This window comes from Anomaloglossus baeobatrachus, chromosome 2, assembly GCF_048569485.1.
Source record: "Anomaloglossus baeobatrachus isolate aAnoBae1 chromosome 2, aAnoBae1.hap1, whole genome shotgun sequence".
Taxonomy (NCBI): Eukaryota; Metazoa; Chordata; class Amphibia; order Anura; family Aromobatidae; genus Anomaloglossus; species Anomaloglossus baeobatrachus.
This window is the reverse complement of record NC_134354.1, coordinates 736,552,866-736,572,755: the sequence shown is the minus strand read 5'-3', so window position 1 is coordinate 736,572,755 and position 19,890 is coordinate 736,552,866. Positions and strand designations below refer to the sequence as shown.

Here is a 19,890-nt window from a genome sequence, read left to right as displayed (position 1 = left end):
TGTATATAAGAGCCCGGTGGTGGTGGCCGCAGCTTATAGGCCAAAAAAGTGGTGACAGGTTCCCTTTAAAGGGAATATGTCATTAGGAAAACTAGAGATGCGATTCTATATGGATAGAAAAGGAGCGCAGCTCTGCCTCTAGCTCCTCCCTCTTCCCAGTCATTATAGAATCTCATTAGCACCAACTGCCATCTACTATCTCATTAATGGGAAAGTCTTCACTAAAAACATATTTTACCTAAGAATTGAGAATTTTGATAATGACCGATTAATTCTGGCAGAGAAAGAAGCAGATTTCTCTGATCACATATATTACAAAGTTGCTTATTTTCATGTGTACTATTGATTTATGAAATACGAATTAAAACAAAACAGGAGGCCGGAGATTCAGCCTGCCTAATGACGGAAAGTAGAGGACCACATGGCAGGCGGCAGCAGCGTTAGGTCAGGATTCACAGTTTTTTGCTGGTGGGAGCGAGTGGTCATGTGACTGCATGCATGTGATTTGCATACTTTTGCCAATTGTTTCTAGAGGAGTTCGTCCTCTATCAGTTAACGTCTATGAATAGAGGAGGAGCATGTCTAGTTAGCTAATTGCATGTGTGTGGTCACGTGACCACCAACAGTCACCGGCAATACTGAAGAATTCTGTCAGCATGCACGCAGGCATTGAGACAAATATACCTCACAACCATAATTGCTTATATATAAGGTCACGGGTGCCCACAATAGGGAACTACCCGTGCCTAGCACGTACTCCAAAACATATGAAAAGCAGGAGGAACCAGAGTAATAAATAGTGCAAAAATATGACAATGTTTATTAATATACAAAATAGATACACACACACAAAAGGAAAAATGGCCAGTATAAAACACCATTAAAAACACCAAAGGAGGAGATATAACCCCAGGATGGGACGAGGGGGTAACTATGAGTGCACAGAAAAAAATGACCTGAGTAAATGTAAGATCAATCAGATCTTATATGCAGAGTACTGCAAGTAACAACAGGAAAAGGTAATTAAGGAACAGTCAAAAAATGAGCCATAATGTGAGTGTCACAACAAAGCTAGTATTTTAGCCAGCACAATGCAGATAAAACAACTGGTAGAAAATAGGTCGCTACAAACAGTTATAAAGTGTTAAAGGGCCTTCCCTCCCTGATGAAGCGGTGTCCACAGGGGTATTGATAGACCTGCGAAACGTACGTTGGAGGATTAGGGGGCTTTTCTCCATGGGGGGTCTCCCTCCTTGGGACTTATGGTATTTGCAGATTAATAAACAAACATTGTCATATTTTTGCACTATTACTCTGGTTCCTCCTGTTTTTCATATGCACGCAGGCATGTAAGAATTAAGAGGCCAGAATGAGGCAGGGATAGGTGAATAGCCCTGGAGGGACAAAAGTGGATAGTACACTCAACAGCTCCCATTGATGTGATCGTGGCACGCTGATGAATTACTATGACAGCCAGGGACCTGCTGAAAGCCACAATTGCTGTCACCTTGGTCCCTTTCTGAAGCTCAGCTATTTTCTGAGATTGTAAAGGAGTATACAATCTACACTATATCCTGCAATGATTTGGTATCGCAGTATATACCGCGTTTCCCCGAAAAAAATACAGTGTCTCCACACCCCCCCCCACTCCCAAAAAATGCACTAGGCTTTACTTTCGGGGTAGGGCTTAGTTTGGCGAAAACATGGTTGGGGTAAGTTTACCCTCAAAAAATGCGGACCCCCCTTCCCAGGAGAGTCATCCTTACCAGACACCGGGTGTCTGTGTAGGTCCGAGGTCCTCCTGCGATCCGCGGTGGGTGTTCCCAGCAAGAATGCTGCACGCCGTCCTCCCCTCCTTCTGGCTGACACACACACATCAGATCGCGTACACCCCACATCCAGAGATACCGATTGCTTCTGGCTGGCATAAGGACCACCTGGGATGCCGTGCAGTAGAGTGCAAGGACCTGCGCTATGTCCTTAACCCCTTCACGACCGCGGGCCGTAAAATTACGTCCTATTTTAACGTGACTTAACGACCAGGGACGTAATTTTACGGCCTAAACTTCATTTGATTGCCGTGGCCATAGCAACGGCTTTCAAATGATGTCCCCTGCTGTTTCTTACAGCAGGGGACCTTTGCTTGAGCCCAGGGGGGGCGGCATCGCCACCCCCTATCGACGATCGATGTGATTGGCTGTTCAAATCTGAACCGCCAACCACATCGATCGCACTAATTTCGGCAAAAATAATGCCCGAATTAGTGCGATCCTGTGAGATCCAGCTATGAGATGCCGCAGCTGCTGCAGCATATCATAGGTGGACCTCAAACATGCCGCCCCCAGCCCCTGCAGCACTGATTGGAGCGATCGTGCTATGACGCGCAATCGCTCCAATCAGTGTGCAGTGGGGCGGTCTGATCTGCCGGTGGCCGCCCTCCCCAGGCCTGTGCTGGCCTGCAAGCCCTCCCCCAACATGGCTGCAGCGTGCAGTGGCTGGTACTTGTGGTACCACGCCACCGCTGCTGCTGCCGCCGCCGTCGCTGAGGTCACCGCTGCTGCTGCTGCACGTGAGTACTGTGCTCACTTTGCAGCCCGTGCGCGCTCCCGTGGTGCCCCTGCGCGCTGCCGTGTTATCCCCTGCCCGTGCCCCCCTGCGATCTGCCCCCCCGACATCCCGATCTGCTCCCCCCAACCCCCCCCCCCCCCCGACATCCCGATCTGCTCCCCCCGCGATCTGACTGCCTCCCCCATTATCTCTGTTCTGCTTCTGCAGCTCCCTCTCCGGTCTCCCCCTCTGCTCTCCCCCCCCCCTCTGCTCTCCCCCCACCCTCTGCTCTCAACCCCCCCTCTGCTCTCAACCCCCCCTCTGCTCTCAACCCCCCCTCTGCTCTCACCCCCCCTCTCCCCCGACGTCCTCTTACCTGTCTTCACTGGCCTGATCACATCTGCGTCCATCGCTGGGTCCTTCCTGGGCATTCTGCTGATCTGCCTGCTGCTCCTGTAAAGCTGTCCATCTCTCTGCCATCTGTTCCTCTGCAGCTCTTCTGGTCAGTGATCCTCCTGCTAGTCCTCCTGGGTACTGTGAGTATAACTTTTTTTTTTCCCGTATCCCCTGTCCATTTTTACACCTCATCCGTCCGTGCGTCCCGCCAAGCGCTGATCAGGGATGCAGATAACGGATCGGCATCCCTGCTCAATTTTTGGCGTGACTTTTTTTTCCGTATCCCCGACGCTTTTTGTATCGCATCCGTCCGTGCGTCCCGCCAAGCGCTGATCAGGGATGCACATAACGGATCGGCATCCATGGTCAATTTTTGGCGTGACTTTTTTCCGTATTCACGACGCTTTTTGTATCGCATCCGTCCGTGCGTCCCGCCGAGCGCTGATCAGGGTGCAGATAACGGATCTGCATCCGTGGTCAGTTTTTGGCGTGACTTTTTTCCGTATTCACGACGCTTTTTGTATCACATCCGTCCGTGCGTCCCGCCGAGCGCTGATTAGGGATGCAGATAACGGATCGGCATCCCTGCTCAATTTTTGGCGTGACTTTTTTCCGTATTTGCGACGCTTTTTGTATCGCATCCGTCCGTGCATCCCGCCAAGCGCTGATCAGGGATGCACATAACATATCTGCATCCATGGTCAATTTTTGGCGTGACTTTTTTTTTTACGTATCCCCGACGCTTTTTTTTATCGCATCCGACCGTGCGTCCTGCAGCGGCCGATCAGTGCACTGCGTCTGTGCGTTTGAAAAGTCAAATGGCGCTCCTTCTTTTCTGAGCCCCGCCATGCGCTCAAACAATTACTTTCCACCACATATGAGGTATCTGCGTACTCAGGAGAAATTGCACAATACGTTTTATGGTGCATTTTTTCCTGTTACCCTTGTGAAAAAAAAGCTACCTAGTTGAAGCAACCGTTTTGTGGTAAAAAAAAAATTTTTTCTTTTCACGGCTCAACGCTATAAACTTCTGTGAAGCCCCCAGGTGTTCAAAGTGCTCACCAAACATCTAGAAAAATTATTTGAGGGCTCTAGTTTCCAAAATGGTGTCACTTGTGGGGGATCTCCACTGTTTAGGCACCATAGGGGGTCTCCAAACGTGACATGGCGTCCGCTAATGATTCCAACCAATTTTGCTGTCAAATGGCGCTCCTTCTCTTCTGAGCCCCGCCATGCGCCCAAACAATTACTTTCCACCACATATGAGGTATCTGCGTACTCAGGAGAAAATGCACAATACATTTTATGGTGCATTTTTTCCTGATAGCCTTGTGAAAAAAAAAGCTACCTAGTTGAAGCAACAGTTTTGTGGTAAAAAAAAAATTTTTCTTTTCACGGCTCAACGTTATAAACTTCTGTGAAGCCCCCAGGTGTTCAAAGTGCTCATCAAACATCTAGAAAAAATATTTGAGGGCTCTAGTTTCCAAAATGGGGTCACTTGTGGGGGAGCTCCATTGTTTAGGCACCTCAGGGGGTCTTCAAACCCGACATGGCGTCCGCTAATTAGTGCAGCTAATTTTGCGTTCAAAAATTCAAATGGCGCTCCTTGCCTTCCGAGCACTGCCGTGTGTCCAAACATTTGATTTCCACCACATATGAGGTATCTGCGTACTCAGGAGAAAATGGACAATACATTTTATGTTGCATTTTTTCCCGATACCCTTGTGAAAAAAAAGCTACCTAGTTGAAGCAACAGTTTTGTGGTAAAAAAAAATTTTTTTCTTTTCACGGCTCAACGTTATAAACTTCTGTGAAGCCCCCAGGTGTTCAAAGTGCTCACCAAACATCTAGAAAAAATATTTGAGGGCTCTAGTTTCCAAAATGGGGTCACTTGTGGGGGAGCTCCATTGTTTAGGCACCTCAGGGGGTCTTCAAACCCGACATGGCGTCCGCTAATTAGTGCAGCTAATTTTGCGTTCAAAAATTCAAATGGCGCTCCTTGCCTTCCGAGCACTGCCGTGTGTCCAAACATTTGATTTCCACCACATATGAGGTATCTGCGTACTCAGGAGAAAATGGACAATACATTTTATGTTGCATTTTTTCCCGATACCCTTGTGAAAAAAAAAGCTACCTAGTTGAAGCAACAGTTTTGTGGTAAAAAAAATTTTTTTTCTTTTCACGGCTCAACGTTATAAATTTCTGTGAAGCCCCCAGGTGTTCAAAGTGCTCATCAAACATCTAGAAAAAATATTTGAGGGCTCTAGTTTCCAAAATGGGGTCACTTGTGGGGGAGCTCCATTGTTTAGGCACCTCAGGGGGTCTTCAAACCCGACATGGCGTCCGCTAATGAGTGCAGCTAATTTTGTGTTCAAAAATTCAAATGGCGCTCCTTGCCTTTCGACCTCTGCCGTGCGCCCAAACAATTGATTTTTACCCCATATGGGGTATCAGCGTACTCAGGAGAAAATGCACAATAAATTGTAGGGTGCACTTTCTCTTTTCTCCCTTGTAAAAATGAAAATTTTATGGCTAAAGTAACATTTTTGTGTTAAAAAGTAAAATTTTCATTTTTTCCTTCCACATTGCTTTGGTTCCTGTGACGCACCTAAAGGGTTAATAAACTTCTTGGATGTGGTTTTGAGCAGTGTGAGGGGTGCAGTTTTTAGAATGGGGTCACTTTTGGGTATTTTCTGTCACCTCGGCCTCTCAAAGTCACTTCAAATGTGATGTGGTCCCTAAAAAAAATATTTTGTAAATTTTGTTGGAAAAATTAGAAATTGCTGATGAACTTTGACCCCTTCTAACTTCCTAACGAAAAAAAACTTTCTTTCGAAAATTGCGCTGATGTAAAGTTGACAAGTGGGAAATGTTATTTAGTAACTATTTTGTGTGACATATCTCTCAGATTTATGGGCATAAATTTTCAAAGTTTGAAAATTGCGAAATTTTCCAAATTTTCACACAATTTCCTAAATTTTCACAAATAAACGCAAAAAGTATCGGCCTAAATTTACCACTGACATGAAGTACAATATGTCACGAAAAAACAATCTCAGAATCGCCAGGATCCGTTGAAGCGTTCCAGAGTTATAACCTGTCAAAGTGACACTGGTCAGAATTGCAAAAAATGGCCCGGTCATTAGGGTGTTTTAGTGGCCGGGGGTGAAGGGGTTAAAAATCATGGTCATACAAAATACTGGATATAGAAGTTTGAGGTGGATGTACTCATTTTTTGCATCAACTAATTTAACGTCTTCACGACACATGACATACTGGGTAGGTCATGGTTTGTGTGACGTTAATACCCGCGGGCTGCCATGGGCAGTCCGCGGCGATCCGCAGACATGTCAGCTGATTTCAACAGCTGACATGTGTGCCCGCTAGGCGCGAGTGGAATTGCGTTCCACCCGCGCCTATTAACCCCTTACATCTCGCTGTCAAATTCTGACCGCCATAAGGATAACTTACCCACCTCCATCAGAAGTCACATGACGTGATCACAAGACTTCCGGATGTTGCCATGGTAGCACAGGGTCATGTGATGACTCCTGTAGCTATCATGAATCACTTTCTCTCACTGCCGGCAGACTGCCATGTGTGAGAGGAAAGCAGCTTTTCCCCAGATCTCAGCTGTGTAGGTGTGATCTAGAGAAATGGAAGAGCGATCAGACTGTTGATGGTTATAGTCCCCTAGGGGACCTAGTAAAAAAAAAAATAAAGTTTTAAAAAATTAAAAAAAAAATAAAAAACCCTAAAAGTTCAAATCACTCCCCATTCAGCCCATTGAAAATTAAAGGGTTAAAAAAATATGCACATATTTGGTATCGCCGTGTTCAGAAATGCCCAATCTATCAAAATATAAAATCAATTACGGTAATCTGATCGGTAAATGGCGTAGCGGCAAAAAAATTCATAACACCAAAATTACTTTTTTTGGTCTCAAATTTTGAGAAAAATGCAATAACAGGCGATCAAAATGTAGCATCTGTGCAAAAATGGTACCGTTAAAAACGTCAGCTCGAGATGCAAAAAATAAGCCATTATTAACCATAGATCCCGAAAAATGAGAACACTACGAATTTCGGAAAATGGCACTTGTTTTGGACAAACTTGTTTTTTTTTAACCCCTTAGATAAAAGTAAACATATATAGGTTTGGTGTCTACAAACTTGTACTGATCACAGTGACTAAAATATCCCAAAATCTATTGTGCGATTGCACTTCTTTTTGCAGTTTTTCTACAATTTAATTTTTTTTGCTGTTTTCCAGTACCCTATATGGTAAAATTTATGGTTTCATTAAAAAGTACAACTCGTCCCGCAAAAAACGGGCCCTTATATTGCAAGATTGATGGAAAAATAAAAAAAAAGTTACAGCTCTCGGAAGAAGGGGAGCAAAAAACAAACAAATAAAGAAACGGAAAAATACGGGGTGATGGGGTTAAGTAAAAATGAAGATTTTGTAATAAAGGTATATTCAGCTTACTTTCATGTCAGGGGTTAATGATACTCAGTCTAATTAAATTTGTGACATTGTTCTTGTGCTTAGTGAGATATTGATTCAAATCTTAGTTTTCAAAGGGGGTGTACTCATTTATATTGAGCACTGTAAGTGCTTAGCATAAAACAGAGGATAAATGTGAACCTAACCTTAAGATCTTTTGTGAGGCTGAATGAACAAATCAACAGCAGTTTAAGAATTGCTTTTTTATGCCTTTCCATTGTATAGCAATAATATGGCTTGTATCAATACAAGCACAGCGATGCCAGATATACATATTGTTTTGTTACTTTTACATACACAATTTTTTTTTTTTTTTTTTTTTCATTTTTGGGAAAATAGCCATGTTTTGAACGCTGTAACTTTTCTAATTGCTGCATGAAAGTTGTTCTTTTGCTTTGTCTTTGTACCATTTTGAGGTGCATAGTTCTAGGGAGAGGCAGAATGAACAAAAAAAAATGCAATACATTAATTGTTTTCCTTTTTTTTGTGTAAATCAAATTTTATTCCAGAAATATAACAAAATTACACATAAAAAATATAACATCTTAATGATTTCAGAACAGTAATTGGCATAACACATTTGCTCTTGTGTGATTGTTTTAGTAACGCAAACTTGCTCTATCATCCAACACCTTATAAGTCAATTTAAATTTAAAATTAGCTACTGTTGTGTATTGGGCGAGCGCAACAAAAAACGGGAAATATTCTGTCTCAAATAGAGAAACACTGAAGTAACATCATCGAACTAACAGTTGAGGTGTAAAATTGTTACTGAGAGTAAAGGAAGATTAGAAGAAAGAGAAAGTAAAGAAAGGAAGGGAAAAGGGACAAAGAAAGTATCTCGTCTGGGCCGCACACAGCCTCTACAGCAAGGTGATGTACAGTGCCTTGCGAAAGTATTCGGCCCCTTTGAATTTTTCAACCTTTTCCCATATTTCAGGCTTCAAACATAAAGATAACAAAAAAAAAAAATTATTGTGAAGAATCAACAAGTGGGACACAATTGTGAAGTTGAACGAAAGTTATTGCTTATTTTAAATTTTTATAAAAAATAATAAACTGAAAATTGGGGCGCGCAATATTATTCATCCTCTTTAAGTTAATACTTTGTAGCGCCACCTTTTGCTGCGATTACAGCTGCAGTCACTTGGGGTATGTGTCTTATCAGTTTTGCACATCGAGAGACTGAAATTCTTGCCCATTCTTCCTTTGTAAACAGCTGGAGCTGAGTGAGGTTGGATGGAGAGCGTTTGTGAACAGCAGTTTTCAGCTCTTTCCACAGATTCTCGATTGGATTCAGGTCTGGACTGTGACTTGGCCATTCTAACATCTGGATACGTTTATTTGTGAACCATTTCATTGTACATTTTGCTTTAGGTTTTGGATCATTTTCTTGTTGGAAAACAAATCTCCGTCCCAGTCCCAGGTCTTTTGCAGACTCCAATAGGTTTTCTTCAAGAATGGTCCTCCATATCCCCTTCAATTTTAACCATCTTCCCTGTCCCTGCAGAAGAAAAGCAGGAACAAATCGTTTGTCATTGTGCCCGAAAAGTTCGGTTTTTGTTTCATCTGACCAGAGCACCTTCTTCCTCATGTTTGGTGTCTCCCAGGTGGCTTGTGGCAAACTTTAAACAACACTTTTTATGGATATCTTTGAGAAATGGCTTTCTTCTTGCCAATCTTCCATGAAGGCAGATTTGTGCAGTGTACGACTGATTGTTGTCCTATGGACAGACTCTCCCACCTCAGCTGTAGATCTCTGCGAGTGATCATGGGCCTCTTGGCTGCATCTCTGAGATCAGTCTTCTCCTTGTTTGAGGTGAAAGTTTGGCTCAACGGCCGGGTCTTGGTAGATTTGCAACGGTATGATACTCCTCCTTCCATTTCAATATGATCACTTGCATTATACTTCTTGGGATGTTTAAAGTTGTGGAAATCTTTTTGTAACCAAATCCGGCTTTAAACTTCTCCACAACAGTATCACGGACCTGCCTGTTGTGTTCCTTGGTCTTCATGATGCTCTCTGTGCTTTAAACAGAACACTGAGACTATCACAGAGGAGGTGCATTTATACGGAGACTTGATTACACACAGGGGGCTTATATTTATCATTATCAGTCATTTAGGACAACATTGGATCATTCAGAGATCCTCAATGAACGTCTGGAGTGAGTTTGCTGCACTGAAAGTAAAGGGGATGAATAATATTGCACGCCCAAATTTTCAGTTTATTCTTTTTGACAAATTTTAAAATAAGCAATACATTTCGTTCAACTTCACAATTGTGTCCCACTTGTTGATTCTTCACCATAACATTAAAATTTTTATCTTTATGTTTGAAGCCTGAAACGTGGGAAAAGGTTGAAAAATTCAAGGGGGGCGAAAACTTTCGCAAGGCACTGTATGAGAAGTAAGCTTTAGGCTACTTTCACACATCCGGTTTGAGCACTGCGGCTCAATCCGGCTGTGAAACCTATGCAACGGATGCGGCGAAAACACCGCATCCTTTGCATAAGTTTTTACATGCGGCTCGTCCGTTTTTTTTCGGTTGCGGCACGCTACTGAGCGTGCGCAGTGGAAGAAACCGCAAGCGGTGGCCGGATGCGGTTTTTGCCGCAGCGCGCCGCATCCGACGTCCATAGGCATGCATTGAAAAATGTGCCACAGCGGCCGGATGCGGCGCGATGCGTTTTTTTTTTGCCGGAGCAAAAAATGTGCCAGGGAACATTCCATCCGGCCGCCGCATTGGCTAAATCTGCCGCATGCGGCAAAAAACGGACGGAACGCAAGCCCATGCGTCGCCAATGCAAGTCAATGCTGGAAAAAACTAAACGGGCAGCAAAAAAAAACGGTTTTGTTTTTTCAGCAGAGCGCCGGTTGTGCCGCACTGCTACAGCCGGATGTGTGAAAGTAGCCTTATTGTTTCTCACGCTCCCTAGTCCAAGGCCTGAAGCCAGGAAATCAGATCTGGTGTCTCTCTAAACATGCTCCATGGCATGCCTGATTACCCTCTCCACCGAGTCCGTCGCCCGGCCAATCAATTCCTCCATTCAGAATATCAGGTTAAGTTCGGCAACAAACTCCGCACGTGAAGCCACATCAGATCGCTTCCAGTACCTGGTAATTAAACTCCTTGCCCCAGTCAGACAGTGTCTCAGCAAGCCCTTTTTATAACTGGCGATGGAACTATCGGCAAGAGTCAATTAGGTATGAGTGTATGAATTTACACTTTGTGCCAGTGTTACAAAAACATGTTCAGAAATACAATTATATATATAATATGGGCTGAAAGTGCACACTCCCAGCTGCAATATGAGAGTTTTCACATCCAAATTGGAGAAAGGGTTTAGGAATCATAGCTCTGTAATGCATAGCCTCCTCTTTTTCAAGGGACCAAAAGTAATTGGACAAGGGACTCTAAGGGCTGCAATTAACTCTGAAGGCGTCTCCCTCGTTAACCTGTAATCAATGAAGTAGTTAAAAGGTCTGGGGTTGATTACAGGTGTGTGGTTTTGCATTTGGAAGCTGTTGCTGTAACCAGACAACATGCGGTCTAAGGAACTCTCAATTGAGGTGAAGCAGAACATCCTGAGGCTGAAAAAAAAGAAAAAATCCATCAGAGAGATAGCAGACATGCTTGGAGTAGCAAAATCAACAGTCGGGTACATTCTGAGAAAAAAGGAATTGACTGGTGAGCTTGGGAACTCAAAAAGGCCTGGGCGTCCACGGATGACAACAGTGGTGGATGATCGCCGCATACTTTCTTTGGTGAAGAAGAACCCATTCACAACATCAACTGAAATCCAGAACACTCTCAGTGAAGTAGGTGTATCTGTCTCTAAGTCAACTGTAAAGAGAAGACTCCATGAAAGTAAATACAAAGGGTTCACATCTAGATGCAAACCATTCATCAATTCCAAAAATAGACAGGCCAGAGTTAAATTTGCTGAAAAACTCCTCATGAAGCCAGCTCAGTTCTGGAAAAGTATTCTATGGACAAAGATCAACCTGTACCAGAATGATGGGAAGAAAAAAGTTTGGAGAAGAAAGGGAACGGCACATGATCCAAGGCACACCACATCCTCTGGAAAACATGGTGGAGGCAACGTGATGGCATGGCCATGCATGGCTTTTAATGGCACTGGGTCACTTGTGTTTATTGATGACATAACATCAGACAAGAGTAGCCGGATGAATTCTGAAGTGTACAGTGATATACTTTCAGCCCAGATTCAGCCAAATGCCGCAAAGTTGATCGGACGGCGCTTCATAGTACAGATGGACAATGACCCCAAGCATACAGCCAAAGCTACCCAGGAGTTCATGAGTGCAAAAAAGTGGAACATTCTGCAATGGCCAAGTCAATCACCAGATCTTAACCCAATTGAGCATGCATTTCACTTGCTCAAATCCAGACTTAAGACGGAAAGACCCACAAACAAGCAAGACCTGAAGGCTGCGGCTGTAAAGGCCTGGCAAAGCATTAAGGAGGAGGAAACCCAGCGTTTGGTGATGTCCATGGGTTCCAGACTTAAGGCAGTGATTGCCTCCAAAGGATTCGCAACAAAATATTGAAAATAAAAATATTTTGTTTGTCTTTGGTTTATTTGTCCAATTACTTTTGACCTCCTAAAATGTGGAGTGTTTGTAAAGAAATGTGTACAATTCCTACAATTTCTATCAGATATTTTTGTTCAAACCTTCAAATTAAACGTTACAATCTGCACTTGAATTCTGTTGTAGAGGTTTCATTTCAAATCCAATGTGGTGGCATGCAGAGCCCAACTCGCCAAAATTGTGTCACTGTCCAAAAATTTCTGGACCTAACTGTATGTGCACAGTTAATATAAAATAGTAAGAATAATTTCTGAAGTGATGATTTGTGAATAGAAAATTGTAGTAGGCACTTTTGTATTGCAGTACTGTATATTTATTATTATTTGAGTACAAATGTAATCAGATATTTATGTGCACATTAATATATGTTTAATCAGTGTTAACAAATTATATATTTGGGCTTTGTATACTCCTACACTGGTGATATTGTCCTTTTTTATGTATGTTTTTAAATTTAATGAATAATAAAAATAAACTTTAAAATAATTTTTTGAAATTATGTCAATTGATTCACGGTGCTTTAGTTTTAAGACTATGAATCTCTTTTGATTACAATAATGAAACACAGAAGTCAGAATGAGGCCTAGTCCAGCAATAGATCCTGCAGTTCTCCGTCATCTTCAGTCCTATTCTTGAAAAAAACCCCTCATCACTCAACTTAATCAGAATAGTTCCACCTTTATTTTTTTTGCTTGATTATATTCAGAGTAGAATAATTTTACAAGATTATATATAAAAAGAATTTACACCAACATAAACGAAAAACTCACACATTTCATAAAGTAAACACAAAAAACAAATATTCTAAGCACTACTCCAGCGAGCTAGCGAGCTGGAGTGGCGCTTTAAATGTAAGTCCCCTGTCCTCGTTATTATATTGACCTTCCGACGGCTAAATCTTTTTTCGATGCTGCTCCGGTCTCGCGGCGCCATCCTATGCCTGTAATTTATGACTGAGTGGAGGTCAGCAGTTACGACACAGATTCCCAATACAAGTCTATGAGAGCCAGAACGAGACTCTCATAGACTTGTATTGAGTTGTGATCTCTGGTGCCCTCCATGAAACACTGGAGCTGCTGGAAGGTCACAAAGTGCCCGAGACCGACCAGAGCGACACTGGAAACAGATGACAACGGCAGGTGAAGGTATAAGACCCGGGGCATGGGACTTACATTCAAAGCACCACTCCAGCTGTGCAATAAGAAAAACATTGGAGTGATTTTTTTCTATTTTTTTTTTTCTTTTTTTATTGTATTTGGATTTTTGAGAAATAAAGTATGACAGGATCCTAAACAATAGAGTCGCCCTGATAGCCTGTGCAGTCAGTACACAACACACGAGTGATCGCACACAGATTATACTCCAGTTTTTGGCACAATATTGTTTTAGTAAACTTGTTCTATTAGCAATAAACACCCCAATACTGGGTAATTCCCAGAGCATAAACATCCACTGCAGAGATTTACACCATGTATTTCTATGGGTTGAAGAAGAAAAAAAAAGAGCAGCACTATATATATATATATATATATATATATATATATATATATATATATAAAACTTCTGCAGCTTTCCATCATTTGGAGCAAATTTTAGAGGCAGAATTTCATTCAAAATAGTCAACAGTAATTCCATTTGTGATCGTGGATTATGTTGCTGATTTTGTGGCTTTGTTTTCTGTCACATGTGGACCCTGTACATCTATAATGTTCTCTGTCCATTTTTTTTTAATTTTGTTGCTACATATAGCAGGAACGGATAAACCACCAATGATCCCTATACATCTGTCTTGAACTCTGACCTTTTGAGGATACTGCTTCTCCTTCTGGTATAGTGGAGGCTTGTGTGCCCGGCAATGCTCCCTGGGAAAAACTAACTCTCCAATAGGAGGATAATAAAAGCTTTCTCTTCAGCGTCGGCTACTGGAGGTAGCTGCCTCAGAATTCAATATTGTACGCGCAGAGACCCTGATTCCAACAATATATCACTGACTGAGGTGCCTGTTGTCATTTTGATAAAATCCTTGTTTTATCAGCGCAGATATAGCAGTGCTCAGAATGCCGAGCTCTGTATAATCACGCCCACATCACTTATTGGCAGAGTGTACACAAAGCTGCCAATCAGTGGTGGGGGCGGGGTTATACAGAGCTCATGAATATGCTGGACTAACTCACAGAAGGTTTCCTAGTCCATTAATTATAATCTCTTGCTGATAAAGCAGAGATTTTTTTCAAAATTACATAAAGCAGCTCAGTAAGTGACATCACTGGAATCGGGGTCTCTGTCTCTACATTATGCTGCTCTCAGATTAGGTGGTAAAAACCTAATGGTCCCTTTAAATGCATCTATTTTGGGCTCAAAATAATTTTTACTATTTCATTTCAATTAAACTGTTGTATCGTTTGGCTTTTATGACGGTTTCCTTGCGTATTATTGGCATGTACCACATGTAGAGGGCTCCCATATACGCCAAAAAAGTGGTGACAGGTTCCCTTTAAAACATATGTACAGCAAGTCATTGTGAAACAGCAGGGCACGGATATTCATTTTAGTGTTTTTTTCTTTTCTTTTTTTTTGCACTTTTTAGGTGGATTAATACCTTTATCTGTCTTTTACTAAACTCCTCTGTCCTGATTTAAGATTACAAACCAACTCAAAAGGAGAAATTAACTTTCACGTGATAAAATCCGCTGAGAGAAGCTCACTGAAGGATTCCTAGTTAACTCCTTTAGCAGCCAGCAATACATGAGTCTATAGAAAGCATATTTTCAAATGAAACATAAATGCAAAAAAAACCAAACAAACCAGAAAACCAAACCCTAATCATTTGGACTCTCCAGCTAAGACGCTGCGGTCATCTGCTCTCTGCTGCTGGTGCGGATTCTGCTGTATGGTGAATGATACTGGTGTCTGCAGGGGTGTCAGCTGCTAAACAATAAGATATGGACCATACTTAGCAAATAATGGGTTAAACTGTAATCGTTTATTGTCAGTGGTCCCCTTTAGGTTGTAAAGGTCTAGAGACAGAAGATTTACGGTGAATCCTAATGTTCATAGTAATGAGACTACCCGGAAATGGCCATTACTAGTACACGACTTTTACATTGTTTCTTCTGGCGTAACTCATCAAAATTTAAGAGGGCGATTAATATTTTATTACAATATTCCCTGTAAGAGACGCCATCCGCCCCCGAGGAGGCAGAGTGAGTAAAATATGCTGGTAAGAGGTGCCGCCATCTACGAGCGCTGAGCATGAGGAAATGTCCAATATTTCTTTGTATCATGCGGAACTCTAGGAATGTATTATAGAATCACTATATTCCAGATAGAACTTGTTGCTAATGCAAAATCTGTAGTGGGCCCCCATATACCACATGTAGTGGGCCCACATATACCACATGTAGAGGGCCCCCATATACAGCATGTAGAGGACCCCCATATACCGCATGTAGAGGGCCCCCATATACCATATGTAGAGGGCCCCCATATACCATATGTAGAGGGCCCCCATATACCACATGTAGAGGGCCCCCATATACAGCATGTAGAAGGCCCCCATATACCATATGTAGAGGGCCCCCATATACCATATGTAGAGGGCCCCCATATACCACATGTAGAGGGCCCCCATATACCACATGTAGAGGGCCCCCATATACCACATGTAGAGGGCCCCCATATACAGCATGTAGAGGGCCCCCATATACCATATGTAGAGGGCCCCCATATAATATATGTAGAGGGCCCCCATATACCACATGTAGAGGGCCCCCATATACCACATGTAGAGGGCCCCCATATACCACATGTAGAGGGCCCCCATATACAGCATGTAGAGGGCCCCCATATACCATATGTAGAGGGCCCCCATATACCATATGTAGAGGGCCCCCATATACCACATGTAGAGGGCCCCCATATACCACATGTAGAGGGCCCCCATATACCATATGTAGTGGGCCCCCATATACCATATATAGTGGGCACCCATATACCACATGTAGTGGGCCCCCATATACGACATGTAGTGGGCCCCCATATACGACATGTAGTGGGCCCCCCATATACCATATATAGTGGGCCCCCATATACCACATGTGGTGGGCCCCCATATACCATATGTAGTGGGCCCCCATATACCATATATAGTGGGCACCCATATACTGTGGGCCCCCCATATGCCACATGTAGTGGGCCCACATATACCGTGGGCCCCCATATACCACATGTTGAGGACCCCCATATACTGTGGGGTATTTATAATATTATGGGCGGGATTCATCATCTCCATTTTTTTTTTTGTTACTTTTCTTTTTTTTGCTTTATGGTATTCCCTGAATTTTTGCACCCAAATAAACCATTTCTGCAACTTTTTTTTTCTCAAAGTAAAAAGTCACAAATGTTTTCAATATGTGGCAAAGAATATGGAAACATTTTTTGGGGGGGGAGGGTGTATATAAAACCACCCCGGGGCTGGACTGGACGGAGTGCATTTGGGACAAATTCTGCAACATTTTAAAAAATTCACAAATGATGAAAAAAGGCAAAAACATCCAGCGCTGCCCACAGGGGAGATCTAAAGAAACAAAAAAATAAAGTCTAAACAGGCGACCACCTAAAATAGATTTCAGAAAAAGTGCAAATGAAAAAAAAAAGTGCAAAGAAGCTGAAAACAGCACCAAAAAAAAAAAAATCAACAAAAAACTGGCATTAATGCAATAATGAATTCAGTCCTGTGTCTTCTTTTGTGCCATAGGGGTCACTCTTTGGTCCTCCTCAGACACCAAAGGTCTGTGTACAACGCTGCACCCAGATAGTTATGTGCTTATATTGCTTAAATAACATCATGGTGGATATCTGTCGCCACCTAGTGGACGGATAATGTTATGTTTTTGGTCAGAGTATATATAGCTTCCTATGACGGGACCTTTTCCTTTCTTAGTACATGTCTTCTCTCCTTACTCTGTATACTGACCTATACACGGCCCGAGAGGGGAGCTGCTCATCCATGTAAAGATGGAGCCATATAATAACATAAACCACAACATCCTGGCTCCGTTATATCTTATGACATAATATAAGCGCCATGTACTAAACTGAGCAAAAAGCCCCATAGAGAGATGTCCTATACAGTACACGGTGATGAAGCTGTATAATGTACTGGTAAAGGTCCACAAATTAGCTGCCTGTGATACCTCCTGGCACTGAAGAATGACCCTGGCCAACGTTATAACACATCTTACAAAAATGGGTGAGATTCGGGTGGAAACCTTAAGTGCACAGTCTGTCATCTGTGAGTAATCAGTGTTTAATGGATCCCCATAGACTTGAATGCCCCAAAATGGGTCAGAACAAGATCTGCTCTCACGGATCAGACATGTGGATGGCGTGTAAACAGTGTGTCCACCCATATCCTGTCCAACGCCATTAACTTGAGAACGGCGGCAGCTATAGGCATAGAAGTGGTGTCTAGGTATAGTAAAGTAGCCATGCGCTACGCAATGAAACCACTTATAGCGCCACCTGGTGGAAAACAACAGAGTTAGCATTTTTATCTCGAAAACAGAACGAGATACAGAAAAAAAGTGAATTACAAAGTTGTAGGGCATCATCAATTCAATACGAATCGACACCTTGCATACAGAAATGCTATGATTAGAATGTATAAAACGGGGAAATACCCTATTATGAAAATAGGTGTGCAACGTCATACCTGACGAAATACTGTAGACTGCTAATAGTACATACTGTACAGTAAATGGGATTGTTTAAAGGGTTACCCAACAGATCTCTGTCACGCTGTTCTCTCCAGCGCGACTCATCCGTGTTTAAACACGGCTACTTTACTATACCTAGACACCACTTCTATGCCTATAGCTGCCACAGTTCTCAAGTTAATGGCGGTGGACAGGATATGGGTGGACACACTGTATATGGATCAATAAAATTGTGCGTCTGAGTGCTGGCCATTTAAGAAATAGATATCACATGGATGTGTACTACGGCTGTGTGAATGTAGCCCATCAGTGCAAGACGTCTTGCAGACCTTTTTTTTTTTCTTTATAAGTAAGGCTGTAGTCACACATCTGAGTGAAATGTCCGTGAGCTATAAAGGCCGATTCTGGTCCCCAGTATCGGATGTGCTCAGTCTCATGGATGTCATTCTTTGATCTGTGATTTTACGTGATGTGGGAATACATCCATTCTACTCAGTGGGGTCTGTTTGCTGCTGATAACAAAAAACAAACAAAAAAAACAAAATCAGACAGCACACGGACATTTCACATACATGTAAGAATGCAACATTAATGTTTGTTTTTAAGCTTAGTGAATTATAAAAGGTTTTTCTGAAACAAAAAATAAGTAATTTTCTTTTCTTAGGAACAGGGAACAGCGCCACCCTTATCTACAGGTTGAATCTGGTATTGCAGTTAAGTCCTATGCAAGTAAATGAGTGGCAATAATAGACACAAACAGGGAACAGAACAGAATAGTGCCACTGGTTCTGGGGGTTAAAAAAAAAAGCAAAATATTTTTACAATCTCAGACGTGTTGTAACATATAACAAATCTCCTGCTATATGCTGCAAGAAAATAGTGATACTTTTATTGCCCCAACACCAGATCGTGCCATGATGCCAGCTCAAGTGAGACCCCCGATACAGCACAGGGAGGGGATGCACCCAGCGATCAGACTGGTCGGTGAGATGCGGCCGGCTATAGACAAGTAAACAGCACAGGGAGGGGACGCACCCAGCGATCAGACTGGTCGGTGAGATGTGGCCGGCTATAGACAAGTAAACAGCACAAGGAGGGGACGCACCCAGCGATCAGACTGGTCGGTGAGATGCGGCCGGCTATAGACAAGTAAACAGCACAAGGAGGGGACACACCCAGCGATCAGACTGGTCGGTGAGTTGCGGCCGGCTATAGACAAGTAAACAGCACAAGGAGGGGACGCACCCAGCGATCAGACTGGTCGGTGAGATGCGGCCGACTATAGACAAGTAAACAGCACAAGGAGGGGACGCACCCAGCGATCAGACTGGTCGGTGAGTTGCAGCCGGCTATAGACAAGTAAACAGCACAAGGAGGGGACGCACCCAGCGATCAGACAGGTCGGTGAGATGCGGCCGGCTATAGACAAGTAAACAGCACAAGGAGGGGACGCACCCAGCGAGCAGACTGGTCGGTGAGATGCGGCCGGCTATAGACAAGTAAACAGCACAAGGAGGGGACGCACCCAGCGATCAGACTGGTCGGTGAGATGCGGCCGGCTATAGACAAGTAAACAGCACAAGGAGGGGACGCACCCAGCGAGCAGACTGGTCGGTGAGATGCGGCCGGCTATAGACAAGTAAACAGCACAAGGAGGGGACGCACCCAGCGATCAGACTGGTCGGTGAGTTGCGGCCGGCTATAGACAAGTAAACAGCACAAGGAGGGGACGCACCCAGCGATCAAACTGGTCGGTGAGATGCGGCCAGCTATAGACAAGTAAACAGCACAAGGAGGGGACGCACCCAGCGATCAGACTGGTCGGTGAGTTGCGGCCGGCTATAGACAAGTAAACAGCACAAGGAGGGGACGCACCCAGCGATCAGACTGGTCGGTGAGATGTGGCCGGCTATAGACAAGTAAACAGCACAAGGAGGGGACGCACCCAGCGATCAGGCTGGTCGGTGAGATGTGGCCGGCTATAGACAAGTAAACAGCACAAGGAGGGGACGCACCCAGCGATCAGACTGGTCGGTGAGATGTGGCCGGCTATAGACAAGTAAACAGCACAAGGAGGGGACGCACCCAGCGATCAGACTGGTCGGTG

The 19,890-nt window shown here is 43.4% G+C and overlaps 1 protein-coding gene and 1 long non-coding RNA gene across 3 annotated transcripts in view; both read right to left on the bottom strand.

The window, feature by feature from the left end:
• Positions 1–12,724: 12,724 nt before the first annotated feature.
• LOC142292207 (uncharacterized) overlaps positions 12,725–19,890 on the bottom strand; it is a 673,295-nt gene continuing 666,129 nt past the window's right edge. Inside the window, exon 2 of the long non-coding RNA XR_012750590.1 lies at positions 12,725–14,558. This is a non-coding gene — a long non-coding RNA (uncharacterized LOC142292207). The remainder of the gene's footprint in view (positions 14,559–19,890) is intronic.
• Positions 12,725–19,890, bottom strand: part of MICU2 (mitochondrial calcium uptake 2) — a 400,240-nt gene continuing 393,074 nt past the window's right edge. For both annotated transcript variants that reach the window (XM_075337390.1, XM_075337391.1), the window contains one exon: positions 12,725–19,890. This exon is cut by the window's right edge and continues 241 nt beyond it. The gene's annotated coding sequence lies outside the window, so the exon portion shown is untranslated.